A 20,676-nucleotide genomic window follows, 5' to 3' on the forward strand; every position below is an offset into this window, starting at 1 on the left:
AGGGAGGAATTATCAGTTCTGCAAGGATGTTTGTTGTGGGGCTCTCAGGTAATAATTCCAAAAACACTAAGACAGGTTGTGTTGGCCCGGCTCCATGAGGGGCACCCAGGAATAGTTAGAATGAAGGCGCTGAGTTGAAGCTACGTTTGGTGGCCCTCTATTGACAATGATATCACTGATTGGGTACAGCACTGCCAACCATGTCAGCAGGTCCGCCCGGCACCAGTTGCTGCACTGGTAAGGGAGTGGGAGAAGCCCTCACCTCTGTGGAGTAGAATCGATGTCGATTTCCTGGGTCCATGGTTAGGCCAAACTATTTTTATAGTGGTTGACGCACTGTCAAAGTGGGTAGAATTATTCCCCATGTGTAGAACAACTGCAGAAGCAACAATAGCAGTCCTAGGTAAGCTGTTCTCTACACATGGATTGCCGGATACATTAGTGTCCGACAATGGACCACAATTCACGGCAACTAGTTTTCAAGCTTACCTAGCGAGGTCGGGAATAAGACACGCTCAGATAGCCCCATATCACTCTGCAGCAAATGGATTGGCAGAACACGCCGTACTTTCAGCAAAAGAGGCATTAAGCCAAATGGGAAGCGCCCCCTGGCCGGAGAAAATAGCCACATACTTATTAGCGCAACACACGACACCAAGCCCCATAACCGGGAAAAGCCCTGCCAAGATTTTAATGGGACCAAGGTTGCGCAGCACTTTGGATAGACTTCATCCAACATACTCACCTCAAGGATGCTTAGAGGAAGACCCTCCTAGAGTATTTAATAGGGGGGAGGGGGTATTTGCACAAAATTTTATGGGAGAGCCTAAGTGGTTACCGGGCTGGATTACTTAGATAACAGGGCCCTGTTCTTACAGGGTCCAGCTGTGTGATGGTCGGCAATAGCTGCAACACATTTATCAATTGCGCCACCAGGAAACGAGGACAGCGGCTGACATAAGCGCACCGGAAGCAAGGGATAGATGCCAAGACATAGGGACCGGAGAAGTTCACGTTCTGTTATCCGTTGATGGTTTTCCAGTTGAAGAAGAATGGACAGCTTCGAGTGGACAATTATCCGTACTACTAGTGCCCCCGGCATGGGGACCAGAGAGGGACAACATTCATCCTCCGGTTGCTCTGGAGGCTGAACTGCACTGGTTTGAGCGAAGGCAGAGAAAGCCAGCATACCTGCAAGATTATGCATGTGCAGTCCAGGGGGAAGGAGTGTTGTGTCCTGTGATTGGTCAATGCGTCTGTGCCGGCTCGAGGAAACAGACTAGTATTCCTATTGGTTGTCCGTCTGACAGTTCTGCTATATAGAGCTGCCAGACGAGAGAGTTCATTAAGTCCGTTACTTGTAGCAGTATTGTTAATAAACTGTTACAGTAACATTGTCTCCGCAGTTAGTTTACTCTGCAAGTAAAAACATAAAAGGCAGAGAACCTCTTGCTAAAAATATCTAAGCCCTCCCCTGTATATTTTCCTGCTTAAGGAAATTTGCTTGGCTCAGCTGGCAGAACTTGCTGCCAGGGGGACGAGGTTTTGTAGGTAGAATTGGGCATAACAGTAGCTATCAATTTTTGAAGCCTATAACAAATGCAGAATTTTATTATCATTTTTCAAATTGTCAAAAATATAACAATCTGTTCAGTTAGCATCAAAAAATACTGATCCAAAAGAGAGTCTGCTGGGATTCACTCAGTATTAAATATCAACATTCAGCCTTTAGTCTAAATACGGTATTCCAAATCTGGCCACTTCCAGTGAAGGTATACTTCCACCTTGATAAAAACCAAATCACTGCAACAAAGTTAGAGGCCACCAGATTGGAAAAGAATATCCTAAATATTAAATATTCCATACTTTTTTTAAGAGAGAGAAAATTTAACTTTTTAAATAGAATTTTGTAAATGTCCAAGTTAACAGTTATAACAATCTGATGGTTATTAGTTGTGAAGGTTGTGAGGTCCAAGTTGTCTGCTGTGTGATTTATTTAATGAGTAATTAAACAATATCAAGAATGCAATTACAGGACAAAATTTTAAATATTTTAGATCAGTTTAATAAGCTTCTCCCAGATATAAAGGATTGCTAACTGAGTGCATCTATATTTTAAACTCACATTTATTTCTTCCTTTAATTTTATTTTATTTTTATTTTGGTAGTGCAGCCTAGGAAGTGACTTAAGCATAACTCCACACACATACACACATACACATTGATATCCACATCAAGGAAGGGCAGATGTTCGCATCAAATGAATTAAATTGAGAAATAGTAATTAAAATTGAAATAGAAATATACAATAGTATCACAGTATAGGAGATGAAGATTGGATTTAATTGTATGTCACTTTAGCCTGCTGCCCAGTCAGCAGGCAACTTCCTTTTTGGTTTATTTTATTTTCAAAATATCAAAACCACCATTCCATTAGAAGGAATCCCATGACAATTTTATACAAAATTATAAAAAGGCAAATAGACATTAAAGAAAATGTGCCTATTAGAAGATGAAATGGTGCATTATCCTTAAAATGGCTTATGATTTGTCAGTCTTTTAAACTGAAGATGTCTCTAGATAAAAGTCTAAATAAACATTTTGGAAAACGTGGGGAATTTCTTTTGCATTATATAATATTTGCAATTTTAAATCCAAGTTCATTGCATCTGATTTTCTCATGCATCCTCCAAAGTTCAGAATGGTTATCAAGATAATATTAATCCTGGTTTAACTCTTAAGTTTTGCATCTGTTAATTTTTAATGTTTTCTTAAATCCTTTTTAGACATTTTGAGTATTTGAAAAATTGGAGTATGAATAAAATACAATTTAATTTCGTTGTATGAAATGCAATGAGAATAAAGTAAACTAAACTATTTTAAAATCAGCACAAAATTGTTTTGTACAATAATTTACATTCGTATGATACATTATTTACGGTACTTTGTTTTTACAAGCAATGTTTTTTTAACCATATGCCCTTATCAAATGGAATTTCTGTATGTTTATTTTTGTGTGAAATTTCTCCATATATATGCAGTTTTATTTTTCCTTTTTTCATATTGCAGAAGTAAAAAAAAATATTGTGAAAGAATTGTAGAAACAATAAATCATTGCATTCTGGATTATATATTCATTCAGATATTTGGGGAACTCTCCATTGGGCAGATTCATATTAAAAATAAGCACCTAAATCTCCCTCATCCTCTGACAAATTGGACATATGACTGCACTGCAGCATTCTTCTTTGAATTTACCATATGATGAATTCTTAGGGAGGGGGAAATATTTATTTATTTCCCTCCTTTCTTATTTTTATAAATAATTCAAGGTGGAGAACATACCTAAACATCATTCCTCCTCCTATTTTTCCCACAACAACCCTGTGAGGTGGCTTGCACTGTGAGAGAGAGAGAGTGGCTCACAGTGAGCCAGCTGGCTTTCTCGCATAAAATGGAACTAGAACACGCAATCTCCTAGTTTCCGGTTACTGGCGTGCATGCGCAAGCGATGATCAGCTCGCCAGCGTGCATGCTCACTCCGTAAAACGGGAGACCAGCTCTTCCAATTTACAGCACTGCCGCATGCACGAAGGACAGCTGATCGTTGCACGTCCATGCGCGCCAAAAACCCAGAAGAGGAATGGATGATGCCACATGTGCCAGGCATGGCTTCATGTGCCACTTTGGGCAAACATGACATAGGTTCACCATCATGGTACTTGACCAAGCCAAAAATAACTATCTAGTCACTTTCAACCCATGATCTAAGTATTCGTTGAATATTAATGACTATTAAATAATGAAATACTTCAACAGGTTGATTCCCTACGTGTATCGCTAACACTGGATACAAAGACCTTGAGGCTTAAATTCTCTGCCAGTTCTTTACTCATTCACTTGAAATTAAACCCCAGTGAAATTTGTGGGAATAATGTACAAGGATGTTAATGCAGTGGGTGGATAAGGCAAAACTAGCAAATCCAGGGCTCTTCAAATAGATTTAAACTAAAATGCCCAAAAGCTCCACTAACATGACTGTTAGTGAGGGAAGCTGCGATTTGTATCCCAGAAACAACTGAAGGCCCTAGAAGTTTTCATTCCTGCATCAATGGAACAACACTTCTATGTCAAGAATGCAATATTTAAATATACATTTTTCCCCTTCCAGCTTCCAGGAAAGCAATTATCTCCTTTCCTCTTCTTGCTGTCAAACTGTGAGTTACTTGCTTGCTTAATTTATTGTAACAACTGGCACCACCTGTATGATCCCATGGAAGGACAGTGATGGACACGACTGTGTAATATTGTCTTACTCTCTCAGTTTAAATATATGGAGAAAAATGATATTCTGGCAAGCATCTTCAAGCAAGCTGCTTAGTGCCACCTTGTGGAGTGATCTCACTTAACCTTTCTGGAAGCCACATAATGCATTGTTACTCCTCTGATAGTGCCAAACTAATACAGTTCTCAATTCTGCTAACGCAAGAGAGTTTCAAGAATTGCATTACCCAACTCCAGTTCTTCACCTAGCCACTAAGTATTCAGACAATAATAAGCAAGATCGACTTTCATAAATAATTGCTGGCTCTTAGATTATTCCAATTATACCTGCAGTTTAATATTAAAATAAATAAATAACTCGAGGTGCTTTCTGAAAAGAGACACTTTGAATTAACATGCAGCTCATTGCTTAGAGCAGGAGTGTCAAACTCGATTTCATTGAGGGCCGTATCAGCATTGGGGTTGTCTCTGGGGGCTGGGGGAGGGGTGTGGCCAGGGTGGCTCTGACCAACTGGGCTTGACCTGGGGGCATGGCCAGCTTGACATTACTGGGGTGGGTGATGCCTGTGGGGGCTTGGTGGGGTTGGGGAGTGTATCAAGGAGCTCCGGTGGACAGGAGGCTCATCCCATGAGATGAGGTGAGGTGAGGTGAGGCAGGCGACGAGCAGCTGCAGCCGGAAACCATTGGCCACCGCGCAGTCACCGCCCTGGAGCCCACTGCCACCACCAGATTGGCTGTATAAGCAGCAGGCAGAGGCGGGGGGAGGCACATGATGAGGACCACGCTTACTCCGTTCCATTGTTTGTTTTGTCTTGTGGTTGGCTGACGCTGGTCGACGCTGGTCATCTTCTCCTTGCTCCCCTTGCAGGTCTTGTCCTTGGACCTTGTGCACCCGATGCAACTTGGCCCCACTGTGGGCTGCTGCCCCCGATGCCCCCTGTGTGCATGTGTGTACACTGGGATGGGGTGGGCCGGCCCCTTACAGATTCCAGGACAATTGAGTTTGACACCCCTAGTTTAGAGACTCACTAGTGTGGAAGATACTGCTCCATTTACCTAAGATTTGATACATGGATGTCTCAAACAGAGAATCTACCATATGTGGTGATTAAATATCTTTAAATGACAATATATTGCCTTAGTAGTGTACCATAACTATTTTTCAAACAAATCTCTGGGTTGATGCTGTGAACTGACCAGTCTAGAAAAAAGTACTTGGCACAGCAGGATTTAAGAGCAATACAGCAGCAATAATAAAATTGAAATGTATTAGTTTCCGGTCAAGGCAGGCCTTGCCAGTGATGCACAAGGTTGGCAACAGACAAACCTAGGAGGGAAATAGGTTCCAGAAGAATTGGACATGTGTGGTCTGAGCCTTGCCCTTCGCAGCTGCAGAAATATATTATCAGTCCAGCTGTGCTTAGACAAGGTGAAGGTGCTGTGATAGGACAATTGACAGCACTTTTAACAATAATAATAATAATAATAATAATAATAATAATAATAATAATAATACTTTATTTACAGTCACAGACCAAAACACGCACTTTTAACTAAGTTTCTTAAGTTGTTCTGGAAATCACACCCCGGCTGGCTGGTGGCCTGTGTGTGACTCAGTGAGAAACAAAAGCAAGTAACCACAGCGAGGGATAGAAGGATGGGGATTTGCTTCCATTCCTGAATCTTGCTAAAGGAGCCACTTTTGTGGAAAACGCTGTCATGCTGAGGTGAAAGCGCAGGTGTGAAACACCAGCACTGCTCCACAGCACTTGGCAGGTGTGCAAGAGTGACCTCTTCCCTTGCTGGTGTCTGCGAAAACCCACAGTTCCCATCATCCACATGGTGTGTCATTTCCCATGAGTTCCTGCCATCTGCTGTGATTTATTGAAAATGGGCAATGATTAATAGCTTAGTCAATGCCGAATGAAGCCATTTTCTTTCATTTACCTGCTCTCTGACCTCCCCCTGCAGCCCCAGACAGAAGCTGGGGAAGTGTATTAATCATGCACTTAAAAATATTTAGGAAAGGAGATTGGCTTGCAGCCCAATCCTTTTTTTTTTTAATGGACTCATTTTTTACAGAGAGTGTGTGTACAACTTGCCAGGTACAACAAATAGGCTCTTTAGAATGCAAACAAGTCACTGGAGCTGGTTCTTGCTTGCCACCTAAACCCAACTCACTCCAGGGCCTTTTTCTGAGTGTACAGCGACAAACCAGGAGGAATCGATGGAATAACAGAAAGGAAGAGAGAGTTACTGAGAGAGTCGCTTGACAGTGAGATGGGCAGCATATAAATTTAATAAATAAAATAAATACTGAGGGTATTAAGAGTGGAAGAGTAATTGGAAAGACACGGGGTGGCTTAAAACAAGAACTTAAGCTGAGATTAATTGTAGCAAAGAATAAATGGGGTTGCAATGAATACTTCAGTGCACAATGAAGTATACAAAATGGGGGATTCACAATTATATTATTGTTCTACCTGCCAAGTAGAAACCAGACTTTATGGATGAGATCCAGGATCCCAATAACCTAAGTATGCCAAAATGAACACTAGAAAGCACCAGATATTGGGAAGCAGGGTGATTCCAGTCCGTTCACAGCTTTTGTAATTGGAGCTTAATTTCTTTCTCTCTTTTTTTCACCTATTCTTTTTAAGAATATCCCATTCTTAAATTGCAATAACATTCATGATTGTCAATCATGATGAAGGTATAAAGTGTCTTAGGAGGGGATATTATGCATACTTCTCTAGGGATAAATATTCTTGAATTCCAAGCAAATACATAGAGGAGTGAGTTTCAATTTTGATACATCATTATCAATCCCGGTGGAACTAGGAAGAGGGAGAAATTTCTTTTGAGTATAGAAATAAGTATTTTTTTCAGCTTCAGCATTTATATTTTACTCATTCATGCATTAATTTATTTCACACCACCTGACTTCTAGCAACATATTTTCTAGAAAATAAATCTTAACTTCCAAGTTAGCCATTCAGGGAATCAACATTTGAAAAAATCAAGCTTTCATATTACACAGCAATCTTCCCCAATTTGATTATGAGAGTTCATCTCAAAGATAATAGATTTAAAAATCAACAGCCGGTAAATACTATATTAGGTTATCTTGAGCCTTGTGGAAAGTGTGTCCAAAAAATGAACAAAACCAATGGATATCATCGAGGAGAATATATAATTTTCTCTCATGTTGTTACATAAAACCTTCCAACTTCAACAGGAAATTCATCACATGATGAATGGTATAATGTGGTCATTAGGGTTTTTTTTTCTTTAAGATTTATGCTCTAGAGAGTATTCCAAGCTATATGGAATACTCTCCAGGGCATAAATGGTTGTTTGCACCCTAGACTATTTAAATGGCAGTTCCCTATCTCTAATTGTTGGAATGTGTTGCTCTTAACAGCATAATTAACTATGTTCATGATGATTTTTTAGCCACACATGACTAAACAATTATCAAAGCAAGGCCTAATCTTTCACCCTACAGATGAAGTAGTGAGTATTCAGAAAGCCGGTTATACCTATCACAGATAACATTCTTTTGCACACTAATTGAAGTATAATGAAAAATATGTCAGGGCAAAGGTAATTATGCAGCATAGCAAAGCAACGTGAGAATTTTCATAATTAAACTATCAGTGTCTTAATCCAGAAGGTTTCTAAACACCTTCAGATGAATTTCAAGCAATTTGCAGTAACACTATGATGGATTGTCCAATATCCTTCAGCCACTCATCTCCCAATTTGTCTCTTATCTGTTTACATAAAATGCAGGGGAAGAGTACAGACAAGCTTTCCTTATGATTTTTCTTGCACTGCCACTCTGATTTCAGGGGGCTTCCTGTTTGATGAGTGACAGCGGCCAGGTAGGGTGGTATATGTGAGTTGACAGGCGATGAGGGGGTGTTTGATGTGCATCAAAATGATGCAGTATCCATAACATAGATCCACATTGTTCCTAAGTGACCCTACAAATAAAATAAAATAAACCAGTATCAAAATCCTTTGATTACACTAAATGAACATTCTTAAATCAACAAGTCATTATCCATGTTTCCTTCCATATTATTAAAGACAGGTCCAAATTCTTTTTTTTTTAAGATAAATTACTAGCTATGTTTAGAGACTTGCTGCTTTTTACATACTTTTTTTTCATTGAAATCAATGGGTTTATCTGGCCTTAAATTTCTGCCCTGTCGGATATGATTCTGACAGGGTCCTTTGGTCCTTTATTTCTACTAGATCCAGTTTGGTGTAAACAGCCACTACGTAATACTTTATTCCAGTGTAATTTGGGACCTGTGGAGGGCAGGAGAGAGCAGACAATAGGGAGACTAAGATGTATTTGTGTCAGAAACATGGAAAGACTGACAGCATAACCCAAAGGTAACTTTACCAATATATTTTACTTTCTAGTTTAAACATGGTAAAACTGTTCATCAATTATGTATATTCATTCTGTCTTTATTATTTTGATTGATAACCCATCTTTCTGCTCCAGGGCGCTCTCCAGCTCCTTCAAATGGCCATATATAATCCTGCCATTTCCATTATTGCCATCTGTGATATTTCAAAAGGAGCTAGAGGTTGATGGATCAATGTCTGGCTCCCCTTGAAACAGCGCAGATAAAGTAACATAGCAGGAGAATGTTTAAGCAAATACAATGATTAAATACAGGGTTCCAAAAAAATGTATCACTGATCCCTTTCATAATCCCATGATTTCATTGGATATACTGAGTTGACACCCACCCACCCCTCTACAAATAGTCCTCGACTTACCCAGTTAATTAAGTGACCATTTAAAGTTACAACAGCACTGAAAAAAGTGACTTCTGATAAGTGGTGGGATTCAAAAAGTTTTACTGCCGGTTCTCTGGGTGTGGCTTTGGGGTGTTGCATGGCTTTGTGGGTGTGGCATGGCTTTGGGGCATGGCTTTGTGGGTGTGGCATGGCTTTGGGGGCATGGCTTTGGGGGCATGGCATGGCTTTGGGGCATGGCTTTGTGGGTGTGGCATGGCTTTGTGGGCATGGCTTTGTGGGTGTGGCATGGCTTTGGGGGCATGGCTTTGTGGGTATGGCATGGCTTTGGGGGCATGGCTTTGTGGGTGTTGCATGGCCTTGGGGGCATGGCTTTGGGGGCATGGCATGGCTTTGGGGCATGGCTTTGTCGGCGTGGCAGGGGAAAGATACTACAAAATCCCCATTTCCTGCCCACCGCACTAACCTGCTTTCCAGCTCCGTTCTCCTGTTCAGGGCAACAAAAGAAGATCAGCTGGGAGGCAGTGGGGGCAGGGCCAGTCTATTTGCCGGTTCTCCGAACTACTCAAAATTTCCACTACCGGTTCTCCAGAACCTGGCATACCTGGCTGAATACCGCCTCTGCCCTCTGACCAGTTTTCACACTTACGACCATTGCAGCATCCCCATGGTCGCGTGATCAAAATTCAGATGCTTGGCAAGTCATTCATATTTGTGATGGTTGCAGTGTCCTGGGGTCATGTGATTACTTTTGGTGACCTTCTGACAAGCCAAGTCAATGGGGAAACCAGATTCACTTTAACAATTGTTAAATTAGCCACTACTAATTTAACAATTGTAATGTTTGATTTAGCAATTCTGGCAAGAAAGGTGGTAAAAATGGGGCAAAACTCACTTAACAAATGTCTCACCTACCAACGTAAATTTTGGGCTCAGTTGTGGTTGTAAGTCGAGGACTATCTGTATTTCTATAGTAAGGATCGTATGACATTTCTTGAGATGGAACAAGAAATATTCCCAAGCTGCTCTTTGTGTTTCCTTAGGAAAATGTGCCTTGTGCTGAAAATCCCTGTCTTGTACTAAAGCAGGGGTTTCAAACTCAAAGCCCATGGGACGGATCTGGAAACAAAGCTTGGGAAGGCCATGTGCAACCCTCCCGAGCTCTGTTTTCTCTGGCAGAGCGCTGCAGGAGACCATCGCAGCCGAAAACAGAGCCTGGGAAGATGCCCCTGACAGGAGTGATGTCGAGCTGGCTACGCCCATCCTGGCCACACCCAGCAGACCCTGGAGGTCAAACACAACCCTGATGTGGCCCTGAATGAAATCAAGTTTGACATCCCTGTGCTATAGGCTTTGAAAGGCTTCCATAAATAGGCATGACGGAAGCTGATGAATCAGGAAAACACTTAAGTCACCAGAGTACAATAAACAGCCTGGATACTTCTCAGTGTTTATTTTGTTAATGTAGCAGATGATCTGGTTTTCCAACCACCATATGCTACGCGAAGAATGACACCAACCCAAAAAGGAAACACTGCTGCGCCAAACAGCAGGAAACGCACCTGCTCAAATGTAGCATTGGGACTCCCTGCAAGGGGTTCGGGATGACCTAGAAAACCAAACAGAACCAAGTCAGCCCCATTTGGGCCGATGACAAATTGTTTTCTGGGAACTGTATTGAGGCTGAAAATGGACGCTTCAGGTGAAAATCCCTATTCACTTATGCACTCCGTCTTTTCCCTCACATAAAACCTGTGCAGCTAGAAACAGAGAAATGGGCTCTGGAAAGAATAAAAAGTTAAAATCACTGTCAAAAGAGGCACATGCCTAAGATGTTATTTTCTTACACCATTTCATTTATTTTGCAATATTTGCATATTCTCTATCAACCATCCTGGCTTCCAGAATCATCAAATACAGAGGAAAGAAAACGGATGGTATTTGTTATTTATGTTAAATAATATCATCTTCTGTGTTAGGACATTAAATTATTTGTTTCAATAGGCAAGCAGCTTTTGTCTTCCCTGACTGCCTCACACGGTCCCTCAAGATAGAGGTGGTCAATACATTTTATAAATAAATAAATAAATATCAACCATTAAGCTTCACCTTCTACCTGTTTTCTAACCTGCTCCCTGCCACTTTCCTCTTCACAGCTAAGGGAGGAGGTGAGGAATTGTCTTCTCATCAGTATTACCCAACCAACAATCAGTACAATGCACAATACCAAGGGCAAAAGTTCATGCAATCTCCATTTAAGAAAAACAACTAGCTAAAAATAAGTTTTGATGCAAAACAAGAAAATGCTTACATATAAGGTATAGATGGCAGAACCTCTTAAATTATCCTTTAGAAATAAATAAATAAGACTGATGAAATATCCTGAAGTGGACCGTCTGGTGGATTTTGTATGCAAAATTGTATGTTATGACATTACACACTTTTTCTGGCTCTCTTCAGTTTCACGAGTCAAATTCAGGTCAGGCTGAAGAAATTCCAGATAAATATTAAGCAACGGCTACAGTCTGAGAAGGCAGGAGGCTTGAAGACAAATATATACTAGCACGATGATAATGCCCTACTTAGGGGTGGTTGGATTTTATTCTTCTTACACATTGTACCCACATTCAGTTTTCATGTAAATTGCTGGGACATAGTATAAAAATCTCAAATTCAATCTCATGGATTGGTGGATTATGTTTATAGAACAGAAAACTAAAAAGTAGAACAAAAAGAAGACTCAATCTATCATGTTCATAATTTATTAAATCCTGTGCTTTCAAAACAACCTGACAAAAATAAATCTAATTGCAAAACTTTTCTTGACAAAATTACAGTTGATAGATTTCAGCTGCTGAATTTCGGCATGTCAGTGCAATGAACGTGTGACTTGGGCTGTGATGGTTGATCCTGAGTTAAGATGAAGTTCAATAAAGACAAGAAGAAGACACCATTGGAAGGTCTTTAAAGAACTGGGCTGCTGTAAAATGAACTAAACAAGACCTTGAATTATAAATATTTTTGAAGTAAACTATCTTCAAGATGTTGCTCCCTAGGAAACATGCTTAGAAATTATACTAAAAACATTTGCTTTTGTTTGATGAATTCTCTGTGGATTTTGAATGCAATGAACAATAAATGCATTGGACTGGAAAAAGAGAGGCCATTTAAAGTTACTAATAGAAAAAATGTTCCTGTCCTTATTTGCAAGAAACCATTGACCAAGTAGCACAAGCCTTTTAGCAAAATAAAACATCTGTGCTGAAAGTATATATGTTTGCAACCACTTGATCTTGTAGAAAATATGTCATTGGTGAATTGTCGGTCTCCGTATAATGTAACTTTTGTAGCTTAACAAGAAAGTGATACTGCAACAATAATGGGGAAAAAATGCCATCCCAGATGCTGCCTGACCTACTATCTTTTAAAAGAAAGTGATTACTGTATTTTTTGGAGTATAAGACGCACCAATGTTTTGAAGAGGCAAATTTAAAAAAATGTTTTTGCACTCTGCAAACCTCCCCAAAATGGCCTGTTTTTTGTGAAAACGGGCCTGGTTTTTTTTTTCAAAAAAAGGGCATGAATAGCCTTTAGGAGGCTTGTAGAGTGCTCCTGGAGGATGGTGGGGGGGGGCAAAAACGAGCAAAAACCAGCCCATTTTTCTGTCAAAAAAGAGGCATGGATAGCCTTTAGGAGGCTTATAGAATGCTCCTGGGGGCTGGGGGGGGCAAAATTCAGCAAAAACCCTGTTTTTCACTCATTTCTGCCCTCCCCAGCCCCCAGAGCACTCTGAAAGCCTCCTAAAAGCTATGCATGGCCATTTTGGTGAAGGGGGCGGGGGTTAGGAAGGCAAAAAAAATGCTGTATTCAGTGTTATGACGCCCCCAGATTTTCAGCCTCCTTTTTGAGGGAAAAAGATGCGTCTTATACTCCCAAAAATACAGATAAACTGAGAAAAAATCTGTTATTTACTATGGTACTTCTAAAAGTTGGTGAATTCAGTTTTCTAAATCCAAATTTTCCATCTTTGCAATTGGCAATCTTGGCAAATTTCAGTTCTAGTATTCCACTCAGTATGGCCATAACTAAGAATTATGGGAATTCCAGTACACACATTTGGAAGTTTTCAAAGTTGAAAAATGCTAATCTGACTGTTGAGATGGCATTTTTCAAGATTTGCAAGATTTACCTTGATTACAGAATGCCTGGATTTTCTGCCATCTGTAGTCAATAGGTCAAAAATAGACTAATCTGCACATCTTCGTTGTTTCTGGACTACATTCTCAGCCTGCATCACCACAGGCCATACTTCCAGGATGTTGGGAATGGTAATGTGTTTTCCCCAAAATAAGACAGGGTGTTATTTGCTTTTGACCCCCGAAATAAGCACTTGGCCTTATTTTCAGGGAGGTCCTATTATTTTTGAGGTGCAGGAGGCGGCAAACGTGGTCACTTAATAGTTACAATATTTTAGGGGTGGGCTTATTCTCGGGGGAGGGCTTATTTTAGTGCATGTGCTCAAAAGCCCAATTGGGCTTATTATCCAGGGAGGTCTTATTTTCAGGGAAACAGGGTAGTCCCCAACTTACAACAGTTCATTTAGTGACCGTTCAAAGTTACAACGGCACTGAAAAAAGTGACATGACCATTTTTCAGATTTACAACCATGGCAACATCCCCATGATCACGTGTTGAAAATTCAGATGCTTGGCAACTGACTTGTATTTATGACAGTTGCAGTGTCCCAGGTCATGTGATCACTTTTTGCGTCCTTCTGACAAGCAAAGTCAATGGGAAAACCACATTCACTTAACAGCCATGTTACTAACTTAATAGCTGCAATGATTTGGTTAACAATTGTGATCAGACAGGGCATAAAATGGAGCAAAACTCACTTAACAAATATCTTCCTTAGCAACAGAAATGTTGGGCTCAATTGCGGTCATAAGTTGAGGACTACCAGTAATATGCATGTAACACAACAGGCAAATAATTTTATGTATGAGACTAATAAAAGGTTGATTTTCTGAAAACTTTACCTCAAACTAAATGCTTTAATTAACTTACCCAACTTCTTGTTGCACACAACTAGTGCAACAGGTTCACAACCAGAGTGAAGAGGAATTCTACAGAACAACATCAAGCTCTTCGAGAAAGTTTAAGGTTTTATTTTAATTGCAGTCCTATTTCACATCACATCTACATTATAGTTGCTGCTTATTCTGAGATTTGATTGATGTGTCTTTGTGGGGGGAGACGAATTCTGCAGATGGATAACAACCACAAGTAGGAAGAGAAAAATAGTTCCATTTTATTAACGATGTCACATTGGCACATCTGGGAAAACCCGAATCTGAAAGTTTCCAGGTTTTCCCCACCCAAAAGACAGTTCAAGTCCCTGCCCAGCACCCATATGTCCATCATATGGTCCAATCAGGCACCATCCAAACTGGAGATGCCTCCCAGTCACCTCATCACAGCTGCAGGGCAATGTGGCCTTGACTCTCTGAGAAAAGAATGTTATTTGGACTATATATCACCCTTACTCCATATAACCCCCTCTCCCATTTTCCCACAGTAGAAAATGTGGCAGGCCTGAAGGCCCAAATGTCAAAGATGACTTCCAGGTCCGACATGGAGCTCTTTGGGTAGAGAAATGTGAATGGTTTAGTGCAGCCCAAATATCTGAAAACAGGTTTTTTTTTCCCCCAGGTGTAAAACATCTATCTGGAAGGATGCAACTGGGAATGGTTTGTTTTGCACTTTAATTCTCACAACATCTATTTATTGAAGTCATGCATGGAAGTTCATGGAGATTCTCAATCATCCAGAGTCATGGTTGTCCCAAAAGTGCTTTTTCCAAAAGGCAACTGGACTTTCCTGGGTTTTGTTTTTCTTCTTTGAAAAACATTTCACTTCTTATCCAAGAAGCTTCTTCAGTTCTGACTTCAGTTCTAGCTTCTGACTGAAGAAGCTTCTTGGATGAGAAGAGAAACATTTTCAAGGAAAAAAACCCAAGAAAGCCCAGTTGCCTTTTGGAAAAAGCACCTTTGAGTCATGTGTGGAAGAAAGCAAGGAACCATGGAATTTGTACAACAGTTAGACTTTCAGGTGAAAATTATCCAAAGTAAGATGCAACAATTCAGCTGGACTTTGATTTCCAGTTCAATAGTAGGACATTTCTTATTTTTTTCTTTTTGCTGCTTAAAAAGGCTTAAGCCAGACATCACTTTGAAGAGGCATATCAGAATGAGGACATTTCTATCCCTTATGAGGTCTTCCACAGATGCCAGGACATATGTTCCTTTTTTCCCCAGCTGTTGGAACTCCACTTTTTTCTGTGGGTTGTGGAGCCATTTGCCAACAGAGAAGCTGCATCTGAACAGATTTCTGCTTTAACTTGACTTCATTAATCAAATCAGTCCCTGACATCAAGCCGTTCAGGAACTGCTGGAGGTGTGAGGCCAGTGAGCCTGAGTTTACCGAATGGCTCTGTGGGATGTGTCAAAAGTGACATCGTATATCAACTGCTGTGAGTGAATGGGACTGCCGCACTCGCTCCTAAATGCCTTGCAGAGCAAATCAGCAAAGATTAAATATAAGGGCCACGGTCTAGTGATAGCCTTAAACTCTTTTTTCACCCATTGAAAATATATTTTAGGGTGATGCAGTGTACTGTCAGGCCTGCAGCCATCTTTTCTTTCGGATCTTTGGCCTGCCACATTTTCTATTATTCTACTATGCATTTTTTATTGTAGGAAACGGGAGAGGGGATTGTAGGAGTCACATACTATGTAGCCATAACAAAATTCTTTCTAGAAAGCCAAGGTCATCCTTTGTCTCTGCACCTCTGCACCTGACCGGAACTGGATGGGTGGAACTGCCAGCATGGCAGTGGAAGATTGGACCATGTGATGGACTTGTGGGTGTGGGGGCAAGATCTTGAATTTTCAACTGGGTGGGGAAAACCGTGAAGCTCTCAGATTCGGGTTTTCCCAGATGTGCCAACACGGCTCTCTTAATAAATTGGAACTTTGAGCAATACTTTGCCTTGGACTCTGATTTACTTTAGGATGCTATTTGGAATCCTGACATGTATAGGTAAAGCTAAGGTTTCCCCTGTCCAATCAAGTCCGAATCTAGAAAGTAGCGCTCATCTCTATTTCTTAGCCGAGGGAGCCAGGGATGTCTGAAGATACTTCCATGGTCATGTGGCCAATATGGCTATATGCTGAGCTTCATGGAACATTGTTATCTTCCCACCAAAACTATTTATTTACATTTGATGCTTTCCTACTGCTAGGTGGGCAGGAGCTGAGACCAGTAATGAGAGTTCATCCCATCATGCAGTGCTCGGGTCTCAACTCCTGGCTGTTAGTTTTCCACTGTCTTTAACCGCTGAGCCATCATGGCTCTTTTGATACAGTGTACACTGAAATACAAATATAGATAAATAGAGATATAGATTCATGACTCATTCCCTTGTTTAAATATCTATATATTAATAGTGCTTATCTAAAGAACTTACCCAACACCTCTATATTAAGTGGCACAGCTGCTCCAGTAACAATCTGCACATGCTCTACAGTTAGCCAATGAGATAACGCTAAAGAAGATATTACCTCCAAAGATAGGAAAAGTGCTACAGGGTTTTTCCCAGGATGTCACAATTCAACTGTGTTCCTAACTATGTGGTATTACGCATCACCCTTTTTATAAAAAAAAAAATCCATAAGACTTTCAAGTGGTTTCTCCCCTCCCCTCCAAAAAAAAAAAAAAAAAAAATTCTGGCCTTTTTGGTCCATTAACTGATATTTTAGTGTTGTTGCACATTGCAGTTTTGCCACACTTTGCAATTGGAGATTTTTCTCTCTCTCTTTTTTTTTTTTACTTTTGTAAAATGCCAGGGAATCATATGATGAAGGGAAGTACTTCCATTGCCTAATAAATACTCCTCAGCACAACCAGCTCAGAGGGATGCTAAAAATTGCTTGTGGTCTCAACAGCACCAAAATATTTATTTCCCGTGGAAAGTTATTGAATGAATTAGTCCATTTCAGCAACTGATGTCTTGCCTAAGAACTACCACACTTCTTCGGCTAGGATTATTGCTAGAAAGCAAAAATAATGCACTTTTTGAGCATAGTTCTCAAAAGAAAAAGTAGAGGCGGCATATATTTAAAACATAAATCAGTGAGTAGGGAAATCAGACAGATGGTGAGAATGGATAAAGGAAAATAGTGTAAAAATAGTGTAAAAATGACATGGTTCATTGAAATCCTGAAAAGAAGCATTCTATACTGTAACACCATTGCAAGGCTGTGCTTAGCTTCATTTTTTAGAGAAAACTGTATTGTTATTTGTCTATTTAAACAGGACATTTGGCAATATACTCTCTAAATGGATTGGGCTACTTTAGATAGAGTGAACGGATGAGACAGGACTCAGGCTTCAGTGACAGCAAACAGCTCTTTATAAGATAACTATGTACAGATTCAGCCCTGGCCTGTCTGACATCTCTTTGATAGGGAGCTGTCAGATGGCTCAGCAATTGGCTTTGAGTATTTTCCCATCGGAATGGAGGACCTTGGTGGAGCCTATTGCTCCAGTCTCAATATGTAACAGGCTTCTTTCCACCTTATCTTTGAGTGCACTATCCATGCTGGTTAGCGTACAGGGGAATCTTTGACCAATAGACTACAGAGTTTGAGAAGATTAGGAGAGGGTGTTCTGTTGGAGAAGACGTCTCCAAGCAAATTATGATCTTCCCTGCCAGCCCCCCCTGTTTACTTTGCTTGTAGGAAGCCTGTAGGGGAGCTCACAAATCATGAGATGCTGAAACCGTCATAAGCACAAACCAGTTTCCAAGCATCCAGGTTGTTGCAGAGTGCTGCAGCCTCCCAAAAAGTCAATGCAATCCTAGGCTACATTAACAGAAGGATAAAATCAATATCGCACGAAGTGTCAGTACTGCTTTATAATGCCTTGGTAAGCCCACACTTGGAATACGGCACCCAATTTTGGTTACCGCAATGTAAAAAAAGATGTTGAGACTCTAGAAAGAGTGTAGGGAAGAGCAACAAAATGATTAGGGGACTGGAGGCTAAAACATATGAAGAACAGTTGCAGGAATTGGGTATGTCAACTTAATGAAAAGAAGGAGTTGGAGTAACATGATAGCAGCATGTCTAAGAGGCTCCCATAAAAAGGGGGGGGGCAATTTATTCTCCCAAAGCACCTAAAGGCAGGAGAAAAAGCAATGGATGGAAACTAGTCAAGGAGAGAAACAATCTAAAATTAAGGAGAAATTTCCTGACAGTGAGATTGATAAACCAGTGGAACCGGTTGCCTTCAGAACTTGTGGGTAGGTTTAGGTTTAGGTTTATTTGGATTTATATGCCGCCCTTCTCCAAAGGACTCAGGGCGGCGTACAACATTAAAAACACACATCACAAAAGTTAAAAAAAGATTAAACCCAATTCCAAAAAGACTCCATCACTGGAGGTTTTTAAAAAGAAATTGGGCAGACATTTGTCAGAAACAGTATACGATCTCTTGCTTGGGTAGGAGGTTGGACAAGAAGACCTCCAAAGTCCCTTCCAACTCTGTTATTCTGATTGCAATCAGGTGACTGTGGAAATACTGGGACAGGCAGTAACTTTGAGGACCGGTCATAACCCAACTCATGCATCACAACAGTCATTGAATGAGTGGTCATTAATCAAAGACTATACATTTTCATGAACAATACTCAGTTTAGTGAAATAAAAATAGATTGAATTCAGACTTACCTCACTAATTATCTGGAATCAATAGGATACCTTTAAACATTGATAACTGAAACATAAGTGGTTTCAGTAGCTTTCATTATGTTTGTTTGATCTTATCCACAGTTTCTTTGCTCAAAATCAGCATCAACTCTAGATGAGTGACAAACAATCCTTCCATGAATATCTTAAGAGAGGAGACAGAATCAGTCTTACTATTCTTTGCAGTTAATAAATAAAAGCTGCAGAATTATTATCCTGCCCTGTGTCTGTCAGCCTATTAAGTACCGCAGCCATTCAAGGGCATTGTCCATGCACCAAAGATTTAAATGTTCACAAAGTAGAATACGAAACAGAAAACTAAAAGAGACCAAAATACATGAAATTTCAATCAATCAGGACAAAAGAAAGCAGACTAGTAAAGATATCCTCAGCAAATATCCCAAACAAGATTTAATGAGGATTTAGTGAAGTTCTAAATTATTAAAATAAGACCAAAACTTTCAGTATTTGTTGAAAAAAGTCTTAATATTTTTTCTTCACCATCTTTTTCTTCATTCTTTCCATATATCAGTGTTTCTCAGAAGTGTGGTCCAGAGACCAAGAGGATCTTCCAAGATTTTTTTTATTTATTAAAAAATTTTCATGATTTTTTTGTGAAAAAAATGTTTCATTTATATCTAATGAGCTTAATATTATTATTTTTACAATATTATTTATGACTCAATAAATAAACATTATCCAAAGGTGTCATTTTATCTTTAATGTGGTAAATATTGATAATGTATACAATAAAAAGCTCTTTTGTATACCTTAAAGGAAAAACCTTTTAAGGAACGCCGCCTTATATTGAGTTACCATTCTCAACAGCTGCACATCCAGACAAGAACAGCAGGTGGTGCTACAGACTAAATAAATATATCCCCCTCGCCCCCGCCCCCAAAAAGAATAAATTTAACCATTAAGCTATATCTAGATTTGAGCAGAAGAGGATTGATAACTTAAAGGGTTTCAGGATCAATTCTTTACAAGTCTAGATAAGAGCAATATATTCTTCATTTCTTTAATTTGGCTCTGTGTAGGATTTCAAATATTACAGTATAATCATGAATTGTGCCTTTCTTTCTTTGAGGGGAAACTTTTTTCAAGTTCCATTTTCATGATGGTTACATAGGGAATATACATCTGAAATATAATAATCCAGATGTAACACGAATAGGGAAGAAAAGAAGCACAAAATCAGATTATCAGTAGGATAATCTTTACTGCAGAGTTTACCCCCACAAAATCCACATCCAATCTATATTGTAGATCTTAGTGCAGTTTGATGGTCTTTTTAAGGTCTGGGGGCAGGTTTTGGTGGGTCCTTCTCTTGCTCACGGCCTTGAAGCAGACTGGAAGTGGATGATGGCTCACAGTAGCAGATCGATCATCTCGGTTCTCGGATCATCACCTGGGTTTTTGATGATTTGAAAAAGGATCGCCTGATTTATTGTGATCGTGACTTTCCCAGAAATGCAATTTCAAATGTGCATAGCTAACAGATGACCTTGCTGCAGTCACCGATGGAAAGGACAAATTAATGAGGCAGAGAAGTAAGAATATTTATTTCTGATCCACTATGTTACTAGGGTGGGTGACTACAATAAAAACCACTGTTGCTTTATGTGGCCTTCTCAAAAGTTTCTTTGAGATACAACTGGGCTGAGATTTACCCCTCCTGGGCATCTAAGTCATGTGAGAATCCTATCCAAGTAGAAAAGAATCCCTAACACAGAAGTACAGTGTACAATAGAGAGTTTCAGGAATGACAATATTGAAATATGGGAAACGCATGGGAAG

At 39.9% G+C, this 20,676-nt stretch overlaps 1 long non-coding RNA gene across 2 annotated transcripts; it reads right to left on the minus strand.

The window, feature by feature from the left end:
- Positions 1-6,013: 6,013 nt before the first annotated feature.
- On the minus strand, positions 6,014-19,702 carry LOC309383089. Of its 2 annotated transcripts, XR_014173753.1 has the most exons (4): positions 19,647-19,702; positions 18,859-19,021; positions 10,630-10,676; positions 6,014-8,274 (listed from the first exon to the last, which is right to left on the minus strand). It is a non-coding gene; the product is annotated as an uncharacterized lncRNA (long non-coding RNA). The 2 variants fall into 2 exon arrangements; XR_014173752.1 differs by lacking the exon at positions 10,630-10,676.
- Between the last annotated feature and the right edge of the window lie 974 nt (positions 19,703-20,676).

This window comes from Natrix helvetica, assembly GCF_964273705.1.
Source record: "Natrix helvetica genome assembly, chromosome: 1".
Classification (NCBI taxonomy): Eukaryota; Metazoa; Chordata; class Lepidosauria; order Squamata; family Natricidae; genus Natrix; species Natrix helvetica.